Consider the following 14,137-nt stretch of genomic DNA (forward strand, 5'->3'; position numbering starts at 1 on the left):
GACTTTTATGACTCTGAAGAAGAGAGCAAGGCTGACCATTTTGTGCGGCTCTGCCTCATTTAAATCCAATTCATAAGCAAGTCATGACATTCCCCCAATGATGTCATTGGTCTTTGAGAGCAAAGGACAAACAACAATTTTTTTTTTTTTGGTGAGGCAGTTGGGGTTAAGTGACTTGCCTAAGGTCACACAGCTAGTAAGTATCAAATGTCTGAGGTCAGATTTGAACTGAGGTCCTTCTGATTCTAGGGTGAATGCTCTATCCACTGTGCCACCTAGCTGCCACCAAACAACATTTTTTAAAAGCTACTTAAATTAAAACAAACAAATTTAGAATATAGATCTGGGTATGAGGAGGTTAAAGAGGAGAAAAACCTATTATGATCATAGATTTAGAACTGAGACTATCGAGGCAATTTAGTCCAACTCTTTCCTTTACAGATGAGGAAACTGGGGCTTAGAGAAGCTAAGTGATTCGCCCAGGGTCACCTAGCAATAAGCGGCAGGATTGAACTCAGCCCGTCCTGACTCCACAGTCAGCACGTCATTCATGCTACCACTTTCTCCTTCTACTTATTAGACTTAGGTGTCATAAGTAGTTCTGATGAACTTAAACTAAGATTTCTTTGGTAACCAAAGACTTGATTTAGTAACTGGCTTTGGAGAGAGATGAGGTATGAGTAGGGGATGCCCTCATGTATTCAGTACTTACATAACAGCCTCCTTTTTTTTGGCTTCTCCTTTCTGTTATGAACATGCTGATTGTGTATTTTTGGAAAATATGCTATAGGAGTTGTATTACAAGTACTTCCCTGTTTCTTCTTTTTTTCTCTAAATCAGAGCAAGACAAAGGATCTCCTGTGCTTTGATGCATGTGTCATGGTCACAGTGTGGGTGTGTAGAGAGACAGTGCTAAGCTTTTGTCTTTGAATTTAATAGTTCTGTCAAACAAACTTATGTTTGTGGGGAAAAAACATCTGCCTTTAGGAACAAAAAGGAGTACAGTGAACTTTGTGAAGAGTTGGCTTAACTCTAGTGCTATCTTTAGGTACTCCTTGAGAATAAGGACCATGTCTTATATGGTTTTAAAAATCATTTCCTATTATTACTGTAGAAATTAAGGTAAACTGAGGCACAAAATTCCAAGCATGATAAATATATTAGGGTAGCAGTGACCAATAAATTGGATCAATAGCTTCTTTTGATGAGCAGAGACCTTAAATGAGGGCTGATAGGATCTTTTCTAACAATTAATAAGATGTCAGAGCAAAATCTCAAGAAACATAGAGCTGTCTTCTAACTGGCTGTCAGTTTTTAATTTTGCACCATAATGCCTGGTACACTGTAGGTGCTTGGTATTTGTTCAATTGAATTTAGGAAACATGGTGAACACTTTGTATTTTTTAAATGTATAGATGTGATGATTATATTCTGGAGGGTAACCTGTGTCACATAAACTTTTGCCTAATAGTGTTTTGGTTTCCAGAATGATGTAGATAAAGTTAAATTATGCCATTTAACTTTTATACTTAGATAAATCAGTGAGTTCATCACTGTGGATACTCTTTCTGCTGATAGAGTGGAAACCTTTCCTTGCTTTCTTATTCCATGTGATTCTTGTCCTTGTTACTCCATACCTTCTCAAAAAAAGGACTCATACCATGTGCTGGAGTACTTCCTCTGGGTCTTTGTATTATTTTGTGGATACTGGTGGAAGCACTCTTGATGATGACTTTAGAAGGTAACAGGCAGGATTTTATGGGTATTCCAAGGTAAGCAAAATCTTTACAAATGTACAGTTGACTTAAAGGTGTGGACAATGTAAGACCCTACTATGCATGTTATGGATGATCATAGAAAAAAAGGAAATTCATTCTATAGAATAAAATACCTTTTCCAGTGAGGTGTAGCACTTACCATGTAGCACTTAACAAATCCTTATTGATGGATTCTATGCCCATGTCAAAATTAGACCAGATTTCTTGAAAAATGTAGATTCCTACTTTCTTGACAATGTCAGTGTTACACAGTTGGCTAACCCATAGAGCTTGTTCGTCAGTCTATACATCTGGAGTAGACACTCCAAGTGGACAATGATCTGGTCCAGAATTGAACAGGGCAAAGGAGTCATCTCAGTTTCTTGTAGGGAATTTCAGAATTCTTTTGATTTTCCCAGTATTCTTACAATCTAGCCTCATCTTTTAACACTAGTACTGTGTTCTCCCAGAACTGTCGTTTGGCTGTAAGTCATGAAACGCTATATTCACCAGAGAATTCAGTTTGGTTACCCAGAAGGCAATGGAGCTGTGCATGGTAGGTGTGAGCAGCTGCAACACATTATAAATAAGGAATTATGCAGGAGAAGCACTGCAAAGTTATTATGTAAGACATACATGATAAAAAAAAAAGTGTTGTGTGAGATGAGATTGAGAGTGAGAGATTGAACTATGGATAACTAGCCATTGTGCTTCACTGGTGTCTTTGCATTGTCCAGGGAATGAGATGATATTTATAATAAAGCATTTATTAAGCACTTACTAGATGCCAGGCATTATACTAAAAGATGGGAAAAGAAATATGAGAAATTCAGGCAATCCCTCCTTCAAAGAGCTTTCATGCTAATGGGGAAGGCAACACATAAATGGGGAGCTAGGTTTTGAGGGAAGTCCAACATTCGAGGGGGAGTAGGATGAAGAGGAAGAAGATAAAGATGAGGATGATGAGCAGAGGGCAGGCAATAGTGTTTGGAAATGACTTGGAAGGAAACTTCCTAGATCTCTGGCTGGAGCCCCTCTGTGGAACTTCTCAGAGGTGGTGATGAGAATCACCTGGGGTAGGTTATGGTTCTTATTGTTGGAGGGAATGTCCTCTGTCAGTGAGATCACAGATCCATTGGTGAATTCACCTGGTAATGGGCCATCTTCAGTTTTCCTGATGTATACCTTGCCACTGGACCCAGATGGCCCCAGAGGACAAAGTGAGGCTGGTGACTTTGCACTGTCCTGCCTCACTTAAATCCAATTCACTTGCAAGTCATGACCTCACCACCAACAACAAAAACAACTTCAGGTAATGATAGATGCTGTTGAGTAGTAGAATGCTATAGTCTTTGCAGAATCAAATTTGCAAAAGAGAGTTTTATGATGGGCACGAGTTGGCTACCGCACATTATGAATGAGAAATTCTAAAGTGGTCGAAAGATGAAGATAAAAAATGAAGGGAAAAAAAGGAAACATGTCTTTATACCACATAATGCTGATGGGACAATCAAGTGATGACCTACATGCTTCACTAATATTCCTGCAAGGAAGTCCTCTAGTATGTTGGTTGGACTGCAGCAGTAATTTTATGGGAGGATATGGACACTAGTTGCACAAAATAGATTGCAATATGCATTGTCAGAGGGAGTATCTACATTGATGAGATCGTACATTGATTGGAATACCGGTGGAACACTGTTACCCTTGATTCTCCTTACATTAAACTTGTCCCCATCAATTCTGAGGTTCTATAAATGTGTTCAGTCCACATTGAGCAATTCTCTGAATATCCTTAATGTCTTGACTTGCCACTTCACTAAATCCTGTTTTTATATCAAGATATAGCTGTGAGCACTTTTAAAAACTGTGATCCAGAGGGATCCTTAGGTGTTCTCTGAAATATCTACTCCTTGATTAAGATAATTTTTGGAGTTTGACATCTTCTATTTTAAGAAAACTATAGCATGTCATTTTTTTTTTGGCTAGAATCTTTATAAAATATCTCACTTTTATTCCTCATCTTTCCATCCTTATCCAGGAGAGCAATAATATCCAAAGATAATCTCTTTGTAAAACTCATGACCCTTGTTACTGTCCCCCCTGCTGCATAATCCTGCACCTTTGCTTATTGCCAGGTTTCTGCTCTGGGTCTTAGTATTAGAAACTGTTTCTTCTCTGTATCTCAATTTCCTACTGGGTTTTCAACTGTGGAGAATGTGATGAGCCTGGCTTTGGGCATGGAAACTTTAAGGTAATGGTAGGACAGCGAGGCAGAGGTGATGAATTGGCATTTGGAAATGTGCATCTGGAGCAGAGGAGACAGTTTAAGATTTAAAAACTTAAAAAAAATTTTTTTTGGTTACATTTGAGTTCCAAGCTGTTTTCCCTCCCTCCCGAACCCGTACTAGAGAAGGCAAACATTTGACATAGACATATATATATATACATATATATATATATATACACACACATATATACAACTGTGCAATCCATAGTATTATATATCAGTTCTTTCTTTGAAGGTGGATAACATCTTCCTTCATAAGTTCTTTGTAGCTGATTTGAATATTCATATACTTCAGAATAGCTTGGTCATTTACATTTAGTCTTGGAACAATATTGCTGCTACTGTTTGTTTTCCTCTTCGTTATTTCATACAAGTATTCCCATGTTTTCCTAAAATCTACTTGCTTATCATTTCTTACAGAGTGTAATATTCCATCACAATCATCTACCACAACTTATTCAGCAATTCCCCATTTGTTGCGCATCCTCTCATTTTCCAGGTCTTTGCTACCACAAAGAGAGCTGCTATAAATATTTTAGAACATATAGGTTCTTTTTCTTTTCCCCTGATTACCTTGGGAAACAGATCTAATAGTGGTATTGCTGGGTCAAAGGGTATATGCAGTTTTATAATTTCAGATTGTTCTCCAAAATGGTTGGATAAGTTCACAGTTCCACCAACAGGGTATTGGGGTCCCAGTTTTCCCATATTCCCTACAACATTTGTCATTTTGCCCTTCTATCATTTTAGCCAATCTGATAGGTGTGAGATGGTATCTCAAAGTTGTTTTAATTTGCATTTCTCTAATCAATAATGATTTAGAGAAATTTTTCATATGACTATATATAGCTTTGATTTCTTCCTCTGAAACCTGCTTGTTCATATCCTTTGGTCCTATGTCAATTGGGGAATGACTCATATTCTTATAAATTTGACAAAGTTCTCTATGTATTTGAAATATGAGATTTTTATCTGAGAAACTGTCTGTAAAATTTCCCCCCAATTTTATCCTTTCTTTCTAGTCTTGATTTTATTTATCCAAACCCTTTTTAACTTAATGTAATAAAAATTATCTTCTCTATTTTTTGTTTATTCATAAATTCTCCTATCCATAAATCTGATAGGTAATATGTTTTTTCTAATTTACTTATGATATCTCCATTTATATTTAGGTCATGTATACATTTTGACCATATTTTGGTAAATGGTATAATACCTAGTTTCTGCCAGACTGTTTTACAGTTAAGGTCAAAGATCTAAACAAGGGTGTCCTGGAGCCAGCTCTTGAGAACTGACCTAAATTTTGAGTGTGAACATTTCTACCTTACAAATCAGCAAATGCTTCAAGTCAGGGTTTGGGTTATTGTTTTGTTGACTGTCAAGACTTAAGAAAGTAATGGAGAAAATGTTAATGCAGATTAAATTTAAAAGTGTATCATGGTACTTTTTTTTTTCCCCAGAGAGCTAGTTACTGAATATTTACTAGCACACTCCTAGTTGTTGTCCATGTAGAGACAATAGGTAAAGCCACAGAACTGTCAGAATGTTAAAGAAAGACTGGCTTAGATTCAAGTGCACATGTAGAGTTTTTAGTTTTGCCAAGAAGGGCTACCTCTTTGTCAGATTGGCAAAGGAAAAGAGGGGAGAGTGGGATATGTTCTCAGTGGGGTTTGAAATGAGAATGAGAGAAGAAATTCCTATCAAATGGCCTTAATTTTTTCAACTTTCAAAATTTTGTGATTCTCTGAATTTAGGAATTGAGGAAATGAATGTAGTGACTGTAGTTTTTTATGGTTTTTTTGGTGAAGGGAGAAAAGGGAGCATGGTAGCTTGAGGCCATAGTCAGCAGGATTCAGCGAAAATGTATTACAAATAAAAGTGGCATGAAAATGCTTGCTGCAGTAAGGGAAGAAGCCATTATAGATGGGGATAGTTTATGATATGAGGGGAAGTCCTAGAAGAGGCAGAACAGATAATCCTGGGATTCAGGTGGAGTTGCTAACTTTGCAAATGAGAAAAGACACCCTTCCCTAAGAGACTGGAGGGCAGTTGAGAGAGTATGTTTGATTGCTTTGTTTTCCATAAAGTAGCAGGTAAAAAGAATGCCAGACTGAGGGTAGAGTCTGGTATGAAGGAGCATGACATGAAGATGGCCAGAGAAAAGAAGTGTAGGGATCTGGGTAGGCCTAGCAACGTGAAAGCTCACCAGTTAGAAGCTGGGAAACCCAGGACAGTTTCGAGGATGCTTCCTGGAGGCAGATTCTATAGTGAAGGAGGGTGGCCTGAAGCCAGCTGGGGCACAGCAGCCTGGGAGCCTGGGTCCTTTGACTTTCTGCTTAGTGAAATTTCTCATGTGGCATTTCTGTTCTTCTCCATCTGTTTCCATCTCTAGTAATAAGTAAATCAACACTATTCTTCCTGGGAAGGATGTCAGTCAGTTGCCCTATATCACCCATTTCTGTGATCTTCCCTGGTCTCCTCTCCATGATATATTTTTACTTCCTCTGTTAGAAATTTAGCTCCTTGAGGACAGAGGCTGTCTTACTTTTTCTGTTTGTATTCCCAACTTGTTGCACAGTGCCTGGCACATGGTAAGTGCTTAGTAATGCTTTTTTTTTTTTTTTTTTTGTCCATTCATTATCAACTGAGCATGAATCATACATTTTAGAATTGGAAGGTAAGTAATGCAGGAGATTACAGTTGGGGGTCTAAAAATGGTAGAAATGTTTTGGAATAGCTACTGTGGGCAGTGCAGTAAGGAGCAACGATAGATAACTTATTTTCCATGCCACAGTGAGGACCAAGTATAGATTTGTAGTGAAATTGATGAACATTGTTCTGTAATTTTCTTAAGCAACATGCTCAAACACCTAGGTAAGTGAGGAAAGCATGTGGGTAGGGGAGTTGGGTTTGGAACCCAGTAAGCAAACATTTCTTTTTTTTTTATTATTTTTATTTTTTTATTTAGGCAATTGGGGTTAAGTGACTTGCCCAGGGTCACACAGCTAGTAAGTGTCAAGTGTTTGGTCTGAGATTGGATTTGAACTCAGGTCCTCCCGACTTAAGGGCTTGTGCTCTATCCACTGCGCCACCTAGCTGCCCCCTAAACATTTCTTTGTTAAGGCTTACCATGTGCTGGCCGCTGTGCTAAGTACTGGAAATACTAATAACAAGCAAAAAGAAACAATCCCACTTCTCAAGGAGTTTACATTTTACTGGAGAAGAAAACACACCAAAAAAAAGCTGGAAAAGGGGGACACAGGAGGGAAGGAGATTACTCAGGCCATGATAGGAGAGTCTGGATTGCACCCTGGTGAGAAATGAAGAGATAGATGTCCTGGCACCTACTCACATGGAGGTTCTGGGAGGAGCCATCCACGATCAGAGCAAGAGAGGGGGCCACAGGGGCAGTTCCAGGGTTGAAGGGGTCTTCCAGGACAAGGGAGTTTCAGGGGTGCTCAAAGTGAAAGTCCAGATTGCAGCCTGGAGGGTGAGAAATGCAGAGTAGTCAGTATGCTTCAGAGGAGGGACTTGAATGAACCCGGGCCTTCTTGGTTCAGAGGGCCGGCTTTTTATCCACTGTGGTACTACTGCGTCTCAAGCAAATAATATGAACTTCAAAAAATTGAGGGTGTTGAGTATTACCAACTGATTAGGAGCAAGAAAGCAAGCTTTGTTGTGGTTAATTCACCTTGACATCCTGGTGACAATCAAACAGTGACTATAATTATTTCTCTCTGTCCCACTATTTATTATTACTGTTCTGAAGTGTTGCTATTGGGTGTTTGCAGCTGTGTTTGGAGTCACAGCTCACTAGCTGATCACTGTGCATGGTGACTCCTTGATAATGACATTTTCTAAGAAGTTCAAGGGAACTTAGGGATATTGCTTGAAGTAGCCACCCAAGAGCCTTCTCAATACTTACTAGTCAGTGTTTTGTTTTGTTTTTTTCCTAATAATTGAGCAGTAGGAGTTGATTTTACAGAAATTAGCTTGGAGCCAAGAGGTCACAGGTTGTGAGCTCTATTTCCTTTTAATAATGCCTCTCAGCAGTGCTTGGTAACTGCTGAGTTGAAAAGGTACACAGGCTAGATTCAGTTTTAGAGGATGCCAGATTCTTTTTGGTGAATGTAATCATCATTACTAAAAGGTTGTTACCAGATGATGAATCTTTTTGGCCACAGCAACTCATGGTGAAGAAGGGTTGTATTTAGTGTCAGTAATAAGGATATCCAGGTCTTTTGAAGAAGTGTACAGTAGAAGAAGGCTTCCAAGGCATTTGTTGTACTGAGCTTGCTTTTAGACATTTCCATAGTTTACTTTACTTTTTATGGCCACAAGGCTCTGATTTTGAAAGACGTTTCTGGTTGTATGCAAGGGTGTGTTGGAGCCAGCTCTGGCTTGTTAAATTTTCAATGTGAGTATTTATACGTTGGAAATTGGCAAAGACTATAGATGAGGGCTTGATTGTTTTGTTAAACTTAACATTAAATTTAAATAAACATTAAACTTGTCTTAAAAATATGTTGCACATCTAATTCTTGTTTTCAGAATGCTCCTGGTTGTATGCCAAGGTAACCCTCCAACCTGAGAATTCCTTTATAAATGTATAGGTGTGATAGGGACAGGTCTGTGGATATAGATTTTATAAGTTGATCTTGTTATTTGTTATTAAAAATAATTAGCCCTTTAGAATAAAGGACATTTCAGTCTTTAAGTGTCATCAGAATTTCTAACAGCCTGATAATACTGATATGAAGAGGTTCCAGAGAAGTGACATATAGCTAATGTCAACAGGAAAACAGCTTCAGGATTCTCTGTGTTCACTCAGTGAAACAACAACTTTTCGCAGATGTTGGTAAACATAAGTACTAATGGGGTTTCATAGCATGCAGTCCTTGTTTATAGACTTCATATGATACTTTTGTGGGTAGACAGTCTAGAGAGCATCAGGTATGGTGATCAGGACTAAGAACAATACAAAGGATGTTTGATTCTTGGAAATGTAGAAATCGGTATGTGCTCTTCTGCTTCTGAGTGTGCGTACTCAACTGTGTCTTTCTAACATGGTTTTATGTTATCGTTAACTTAACATCAAGAGATGACATTCTGTTTACTTCAGAACCATTAGGTAGCTGGTGGTATAATGGACAGAGTGCTGGGCCTGGAGTCAGGAAGACCTGGATTAAAATACTGCTTCAGAGACTTCCTAGCTATGTGACCTTGGGCAGGGCTGTCTGCCTCAGTTTCCTCAACTATAAAATGAGGATCATAGCGCCTCCCTCCCAGAGTTGTGAAGATCACAAGAGCTAACATGTGTAAAGCACTTTAAGGTTTGCAAAATGCTATGTAAATACTAGCTATTATATTACATTTTATAAATCAGTTAACAAGCCTTTATTAAGTGCTTGGCTCAGGGCAACTGGTAGTTCAGTGGATAGAATGCTGGCCTTGGAGTCAGGAAAACCTGAGTTCAAATGTAGCCTCAGACTTACTAGCTGTGTGACCCTGTGCAAGTCACTTAACCTCTGCCTCAGTTTCCTTAATTGTAAAATGGGGATAATAATTGCATCTGCCTCCCAGGGTGGTTGTGAGGATTAGGCGAGATAATATTTGTATAACACTTTAGCACAATGCCTGGCACATAGTAGGTGCTATGTAATTGCTAGCTGCTATTATTATCATTATTATTATTATTCAGAGTAGGAAACACTTGAGTCTTGTCTTCTTTCTCTTCACAGGTCTTTAGGCATATATTAATTGTGCTGCTTCTCCTGAGTGTCCTTCCACCTCAAACTAAGTTAAAGGTATTAGCATCGAATCTGACAGAATACTTCCATTCATGTAAATTTAGAATGATAGTTTACCTCAGAACTCTCAGGTGACCCTTTAAAATCACACCTTGAAATAAAGCCTAAGGCTGAGTTAATTTAGCCTTTGGTTTGCTTCCTGGAATTCCAAGGTTCTCCACTCTGCTTCCTGCAGAAAGGGCCTCTGCAAGTTCACCAGAGATCTCTCAGTGACATTTTCTCAGCCCTAGTCGATTTTGACCTCTGCAGTGTTTGACACTATTGAGCACCCCTTTCTTCTGGATGTAGGAAACAGTGGTGAAGAAGAATCAAGCATTGGATTTTTGGTTAGAGGACCTGGGTTCACAGCTTACTACCTGTGTGACCTTGAGCAGTTCACTCCGGAGCCCCTTTGAGCCCCAGTTTCCATTTTGGGCTAGATGACTTCTCAGTTCCCTTCTTACTTTCTGTCTTACTTTCTATGATGGTAGGATATTCTCTCCTTCTGGGGTTTTCCTGGCATTGCTTTGTCATAATTCTTTGCGTGTCACACTGATCTTTCTTGGTCTCCTTGGTGGTTCTATTGTCTACATGCTGCTCCTTATGCATGGATATACCTCAGGGTTGTTTTGGGTCCTTTCGCTTTCTCTTGTTCTATATTATCTCTGTGACCTCACCAGGTCCTGTGGATTTCCTGATCCTTTCTAAGGAGATGACTAACAGATCTTTTTATCTAGCCCTCATTTCCCTCTCTTCGGAGAGTCAGGCCCAGCTTGATCTTCAGCTGTCAGCTTGACATTTCCACCTGGATGTTCCTCAGGCTTCAGAAGCTCACCATGTCCAAAGCAGAGTTCAGTCTCTTTCTTCTCAAAAACAATCCTCCTCCTGACTCTTCTGTTCCTTTCATGAACATCACTATTCTTCTGAAACCTAGTCTCCTCTTCATCGTCCCTCATTCATTCAATTGCCATACCTTGTCAGTTCTGCCTCTTCATCTGTTCCCTTCTGTCTAATCCCACCATGACTATCCTAGCCTGGATCCTCATTGTCTCTTCTGGGACTGTGACTGAAGCCTCCTATTTATACTCCTTAAATCCTATTTCCTCCCCAATCCATGCTCCTCCCAGCTGCCAAATTGGTATTCCTAAAGCTCAAAGGTATGTGTCAGTCCTCTGATCCAGAGGAAGTGGCTCTCCTTTGATGGAGGTTACAATCCAGGCTCTTCTGTTTGGCTTTTAAAGCCCTTTACAACCAGACTCCAGCCTCAGGCTGGTTAGATAGCACCTTTTCCCATGCACTCTCTATTCCAATGAAATTGGCCTGCTTTTCTCCTGACATACCATCTCCTTCCTCTGCCTTTGCAAAGACATTCCTCTCAGCAAGAAATGTTCTCCGTCTTACCCCTGTTCCCTTTAAGGCTGAGGTCAAGTGGTACCTTTACCGATTTCCAAAATTAGTCGTCCCCAAACCTCAGCATTATCTGTTCTAAGCAAATGGACGCATACCTTGTTTTTGTCAGTGAACGTGGCTCCCCTTAGTGGAATAGAAGCATATAAGCTCTTTGAGGTCAAGGACCAGAGTCTCACTTTGGTTGTTGAGTCTCCTAGTGCTTGGAACACAGTAGAGGCTTAATAAATTCCGATTGATTGAAAAGAAGTGAACCTGTGCTAGAATATCTGTTAGTCTTAGGAGCCCTCCTGTGTTCTCTTGCCCAACAAATGGTGTTTACCTGTGAAACACGGTGCATTCCACATTTTCGTCTGAGCTTTAAAAAATGATAGTAGTATTTCTTGAGTGCCTGATGGATATATAGAAACACACTTAATACTGCATCTGTCGTAAAGGCTATGGAAGACATGGCTCCTGTCTTCCTGGAGCTTGAGAAAACAACTAGAGAACAATTCAAGGGCAGCATATAAATATACAATAATAATAATTTCTAACATTTATATAGCACTTACTACATGCCAGGCACTGTGCTAAACACTTTATAATTATTACCTCATATCATCCTTAAACAACCCTGCAAGATAGGTGCTATTATTATCCCCATTTTATAGATGACCAAACTGAGGCAAACAGGTTCATTGACCTGCCCAAGGTCACACAGCTGCTAATAAATGTCTGAGGTCAAATTTGAACTCAGGTCTTCCTAACTTCAGGACCAGTGCTCTATTCATTGTATCGACTAGTGATAGTGTAGAATGGACTGTGAACAAAGGTATTAAGCTTGTATAGAATAATGATGGTCCACTGCCCCACCTAGCTGGAGGAATCCTAATTGGAAGGTTAGAGGTCATCTATACATCTAGTACAGATGAGAGAACTGAGGTGTATAGTTTATTGTCATTATCAATGATAACAATTATCCTGGTTCATTTTTATCTAACATCAGGATTTGCTTTCCTTAAAACGAAGTTGCAAGATAGATAATGCAAACGTTATACCCATTTTACAGATGAAGAAACTCAGGCTTAGAAAAGTTAAGTGATTTGCCAAAAGTCACATAGTTAATACGTATCAGATCTCAGATTCCAGTATGGGTCTTCTGACTCCAAGCCCACCCTCTTTCTATAACTATATATAGCTTCTAATGTTGAGCCAGACCTAGAACAGGTCTTCTGATTCCTCATCCAGTAATCTAGGCTTTAAAGCCAGAGTTATATTGGTAAATAGGAAGGGCATTCCATAAAGGACAAATAACAGTGTAGACAAAAGTATGGAATCAAGAATGAGCAGAGATGGTAAGGAGACTGACCTGGTCAAAGAACATGTGTCATGATGGGATATAGTAGGAGATTAAATTGGATCGTGAATGCCAGCCTCAAAAGTTTAGATTTCATTGAGATGGCACTGTTTAGCTCATAGATTCTGAGACTAAAAGCTTCCTGGAATAGGGGCACTCTGGGCTGTTAGCTCTTGATCATTACAAAGGAGCATTGTTAGGAAGCAGATGCCATAAAGGCTTGTTACATTTATTCTTGTGTCATGTCTAAGTCTTCGTAACCCCATTTGGGGTTTTCTTGGCAAAGATATTGGAGTGGTTTGCCATTTCCTTCTCCAGTTCATTTTACAGATGAGAAAAATGAGGCAAACAGGGTTAAACTACTTGCCCAGGGTCACACAGCTAGTAAGTGTCTGAGGCCGTATTTGAACTCAAGAAAATGAGTCTTCTGTACTCCAGGCCCTGTGCTCTATCCATTGATCCACCTACCTATCCCTTGTTACATTTATGGCAGGGCTGAGAATAATTAATCATGATACTTTTCAGTTATTCTATTACCTGGTGAAGTTTTTATCCAAAATGGCAAGCCTACCAGGCATTGTATGGTCTACTTGAGAAATGAGGAGATAGGTTGGCACTAGATCAGTATCCTGGGAACCAGAAGCTGTGAGCCACAGATTTCCTGTGTATACAGCCTTTGAGAAGTCACATCATTCGTTTAGGCCAGTTTCCCCATCTGTAAAATTAATAGGTTTGGAAAGATGATCTCTAAGGTTTCCTTCAGTTTTGTTTGTTTTTAAACAAACTGCTTTATAAGGCTAGCAGATTTGTAATATGTACATTGTCTTATCCTCATGCCTCTACTCCACAGTGATACTGAAGTTGTACCAAAAGGCTTTCATGGAGTCTGCAGAAGATGGACTTAGATATTTTTTGGGTGATGAGGATGCTATGTACTTCATTTTGTTTATAAATAATTGTCATTTCTTCTAATAGTTTTATCTATATATTGAAAGATTTACATTCCACATAATTTGGAGATTATGAGTATTTGACACAGTGACATGTATTAAAAATATTAGTCTTAGATTTTTGTAGTTCATTGTCATGTCCATGTGATTGTATGCAACAGTTTTATCTGTGGTAATACTACAGTTCTTGTACAGGGACAGCTAGGTGGTTGAGTGGATGACTTCAAGTCAGGAAGACTTGAGTTCAAAGCCAGCCTCAGACATTTATTAGCTCTGGGCAGGTCTCTGGGCAAGTCAGTTAACTTCTTTTTGCCTTGGTTTCTGTATTTATAAAATTCCCATTTGTAATTTATAAAATTATTTATAAAATAATGGCAGCTACTGCACAGCATTGTTGTAGGGATAAAATGAGATAACATATGTAAAATGCTTTGCAAAGCTTAAAACACTCTATAACTGCTATTATTGTTAAAGCAAAACTTTTATTCAGTTACAAAAAGCAATTATTTTATCCACCTTCTCGAGTCTGATGGACATTGAACTTAAATAGAAGGCTATTGATCTATTCCAGGACTGTGTCTGTCTAAACTATACTGAATATGATG

At 39.0% G+C, this 14,137-nt stretch overlaps 1 protein-coding gene across 3 annotated transcripts in view; it reads left to right on the forward strand.

The window, feature by feature from the left end:
• The window catches only part of KIF16B (kinesin family member 16B), a 370,094-nt gene that overhangs the window by 22,993 nt on the left and 332,964 nt on the right, over positions 1-14,137 (forward strand). The gene's annotated exons all lie outside the window — the stretch shown is intronic.

This window comes from Vombatus ursinus, unplaced genomic scaffold (genome assembly GCF_900497805.2).
Source record: "Vombatus ursinus unplaced genomic scaffold, bare-nosed wombat genome assembly UNPS02014841.1, whole genome shotgun sequence".
NCBI lineage: Eukaryota > Metazoa > Chordata > Mammalia > Diprotodontia > Vombatidae > Vombatus > Vombatus ursinus.